General features: G+C 39.0%; 1 pseudogene; it reads left to right on the top strand.

The window, feature by feature from the left end:
• The first annotated feature begins 499 nt into the window (after positions 1-499).
• Positions 500-3,932, top strand: LOC130406248 (extracellular calcium-sensing receptor-like; annotated as a pseudogene).
• The last annotated feature ends 453 nt before the right edge of the window (positions 3,933-4,385 follow it).

Raw genomic sequence — 4,385 nt, 5'->3', positions numbered from 1 at the left:
TTAGTGGCGCCGCACAGAAAGGATACATTTGCTTCAGAAAACTTTGTTTGTGTGTGTATATGCAAAATCGAGTTTGCCTGTCCACCCACAAAGTTCATTTGTAACGAGGAGTACTCGAGTAATCAATTCCTCACGCCCATCCCTGGTGCATGGATACAAAGTTTCATGCACATTGTATTTTCCATGTGGAAATAGCAGCCTGTTGAGAATGTTGAACTTCAAAGGCTTGTTATAACACCACCTATGGATCATTCTGTTTTTGAATGATTCAAATCTAGTGGTAGCAGTTGGGATTACTCCTGTGTGCAGAATCTGACGTAATGCAAAAAGAGGGCAGCACCTATCTGATAATTTATATATTCTAATTGTAACACCTAGTGAGCACTAGCATCCTCATTTTAAGGATGGGTGACTTGGTTGCAGTTTTTCTTACAAGAAGCTTGACCTTGTTTTTTTTTTTGCTATGTTTTGTGCTTTCTATATATAAATCTGCGGGTGGTCTAATAATGAGTACAGAGGCAACTGCTAATACAGACAATGCCACTGATTCTGTTGATTGTTGGCTTCGGGGTATCCCTCAGCAACCTGCATTTACACAGAGAGGGGATTACATTATTGGGGGCATATTCCAAATACATTACTACATGAAAACAGTGAAGAAAAACTACCCCAGCCCTCCAGAGCCTCTCAAATGCACAGGAAGGTGAGTTAGTCAAAGAAGAAAATAAAGGGGTTTGGTGTTTGTTTTAATTTTGAAACCAAATTAAATATACCCTGATGAAAGTATTTTTTTTGTGTCTTGAAAATGTTCTATTTGTTTACAGCATGGACTACCGGGAACTGCGCTTCTCTCGTGCAATGGCCTTTGCCATCGACGAGATTAACAACAGCACAGATCTTCTGCCGGGGGTCGCGCTTGGTTATAAAATCCATGATTCTTGTGCCTCAACCCCTATGGCCGTGCAGGTGGCTTTCCAGTTTACAAATGCCCCACCTTTGTATAATAACAGTAAAGTGTGTTCGCAATCAGGAAGGGTGTTGGCTGTTATTGGTGATTCTGGATCAACGCAAACCATCAGCATATCACGAATCATCGGGCCCTTTGACATTCCACAAGTATTTAATTTATTATGCAGAATTCATGCCATTTCTGTGCCCCTCTTTTGTAAAAGTGCATCGTAATGTTATTTTTTTTCCAAAGGTTAGTTACTTCGCTACCTGTGCATGTTTGTCTGACAAGACGCAATACCCAACCTTTTTTCGAACCGTCCCCAGTGACCAGTTTCAGGCAGAGGCTCTTGCCAAACTTGTGAAACATTTTGGTTGGACTTGGATCGGTGCTGTCCGGTCTAGAACAGACTATGGCAACAATGGTATGGCGTCCTTTTTACGAGCAGCGCACAAACAGGGTATATGTGTGGAATACTCTGAAACAATCAATAGACATGATCCACAGAGCAAGATTCAACAGGTGGCTGAAGTGATTCGCAGGTTCATACATTAATTATTCTGATTATGTCCAGTTTATAAAATATAATGTCAATGTACAAACCAAGATGGCTTAATGGCATATAATGTTTAAAAAGCCTTAGCGCCATCAACCATACAACATAATTTATGTTTAGAAATCTCTACAGGTCGACAGCCAAGGTTGTCGTGGCATTTGCAGGTTCTGGTGACATGTGGGTTCTGCTTGAGGAGCTGACCTTACATCCTTCTCTTCCTCGCCAATGGATCGGCAGTGAGGCCTGGGTAACCCATTTGGAGGTTCAGAGATTTAACATTTGTGCAGGAGCGATTGGATTTGCTATTCCGCAATCTAACATACCAGGTTTTAGGGAATTCCTTCTAGATCTTTCTCCTGCTAAGGTGGCTGATTCAAACGTGCTTTCTGAGTTTTGGGAGGGTGCATTCAACTGTCTGCTAGAAAAAAGTGAGAAATCTTAGAAATAGTATTGACTTACTTTAATGGTGCTGACATCATAATACTTACAATAATGAATGATTATTATTATAACTATTCATTTGTATCAACTATTATTCCTTATTATAACAAATGGGTAATTCCTAAACAAATTATGACAACAGAATCTTCTTTTGAGAAGTAATTACATTATTAGCTTAACCAGCTAACAAAATACTTATTTCATATTATTATACTTTTTTAGATGTTTTTGTGTTTTCATTAACCATCAAAACATTTACTCCTGTTTCTCTTTTTGAAGGCGCTGGTTCAGTGGACAGGGTGTGTGATGGAACTGAAGATATACAGAAGCTCAAAAACCCATTCACTGACACCTCTCAGCTCAGAATCACAAACATGGTGTACAAAGCTGTTTACGCAATAGCACACGCTATACACTACTTGGTGTGTAAGAAGATAAACTCCAAAATACAATGTGATCAATTCATGAAAATTGAGCCAATTCAGGTGAGTAACAATTATGCTTTTTATTGAAGCAAATCCTTGAAAAAGGTAAAGTTCAAAGTGCCGCCTTTTTATGTACAACATACTTCTATCTTAATTATCTAATTGTTCTGTTTTCACTCATTTTTCACCTGTACAGGTCCTTGATCAGTTGAAAAGGGTGAATTTCTCTCGTAATGGTTACCACGTCTCATTTGATGGCAATGGTGACCCTGTGGCCTTCTATGAGCTGATTAACTGGCAGATAAATGAGAACGGTGGTCTGGAGTTTGTAACCGTGGGACATTATGATGAGTCCCTTTCTCCTGGGCAGAAGTTCAATATCAAAAGTGAAATCAGTTGGGCAGATGGTGGCATACAGGCAGGGAGGACAACATATTCTTTGATTCCTTCAACACAACTGCTTCCAAACTGCATGTAAAGCTGTTTGTCTATGTGTGAATCAGGTGCCAGTGTCCGTATGCAGTGACAGCTGTCCACCGGGAACACGCAAGGTTCTCCAGAAGGGGAAGCCGGTTTGCTGCTATGACTGTGTACCATGTGCTGAAGGAGAGATAAGCAATTCTACTGGTACAACCAATGTTAACATTCCTAAAAAACAAAATGTTATAATAATAGTAAAAACTGATTATATATCTTTCCCCAGATTCATCTGACTGTTCCCCATGTCCCAATGAGTTCTGGCCCAATGCAGAGAAGAACTTCTGTCGTCCCAAGCTTGTTGAGTTCCTTTCCTTTCACGAGATCCTTGGAATTATTTTGTCAGCATTCTCTATAGCAGGAGCCTGTTTGACCATCATTACAGCCATAGTGTTGTTCAAGCACAGATTTACCCCTGTAGTTAAAGCTAACAACTCTGAGCTGAGCTTCCTGCTGCTATTCTCCTTGACTCTGTGTTTCCTGTGTTCTCTGACCTTCATCGGCCGTCCCTCAGACTGGTCCTGTATGCTTCGCCACACAGCTTTTGGGATAACCTTCGTCCTCTGTATCTCTTGTGTTCTGGGGAAAACGATCGTGGTGTTGATGGCATTTAAAGCTACAATCCCAGGTAGCAATGTAGCAAAATGGTTTGGCTTAACACAGCAGAGAATGACTGTAGTGTCTTTTACATTTGTTCAAGTTCTGATATGCATTGTTTGGCTTGTTCTGAAGCCTCCTTACTCTAATAGAAATCTGACCATCTACAAGGAGATAATAATTCTAGAATGTGCATTAGGCTCAGCATTAGGTTTCTGGGCTGTGCTTGGGTACATTGGGCTCCTTGCCGTATTTTGTTTTGTACTAGCTGTTTTAGCCCGAAAACTACCTGACAATTTTAATGAAGCTAAGCTAATCACATTTAGTATGCTTATATTCTGTGCTGTTTGGATACTTTTATCCCAGCTTATATCAGTTCCCCTGGGAAGTTCACTGTAAGCTGTGGAGGTGTTTTGCCATTTGGCCTCTAGTTTTGGATTGATTATCTGTAATATTCTTTCCAAAATGTTTTATTATTTTGTTATAGGGCCTGAGAAAACACCAAGAAACATTTAATAGGAGTAAAAAATAGAAAGTATTATTCTTAAGTGTAGATAAGTCACCGTAAACTTCATAATCATACATATTTTTCCCTATGTTTAGTGTAGTTCTTTGTTAATTACCATGTAAATGAACTGAACTTACTCGTACTGTATAATAATGTTATGGCATTACATTTCAATTAATCATTTTCAATTATAATCTTTATTATGATTTAAGTTCCATAAATAATGCTATATTTGACGTCGGCCATGGCAGTGTTTGTTAATTTGCATGTGGTCATTTGTACCCACTATTCGAGCTACTGGGTATTTCTTGCATAATATAAAATTCAATATTTTACAACTGTATTGTGTTTTTTTCATTTATACACCAAATATAAACACCTGATTGGCAATACATTGTTAACACCTATTGATAGGCATGGCAATTCCTTTAT

This window comes from Gadus chalcogrammus, chromosome 16, assembly GCF_026213295.1.
Source record: "Gadus chalcogrammus isolate NIFS_2021 chromosome 16, NIFS_Gcha_1.0, whole genome shotgun sequence".
Lineage (NCBI taxonomy): Eukaryota > Metazoa > Chordata > Actinopteri > Gadiformes > Gadidae > Gadus > Gadus chalcogrammus.
This window is presented reverse-complemented; position numbering and strand designations above follow the sequence as displayed.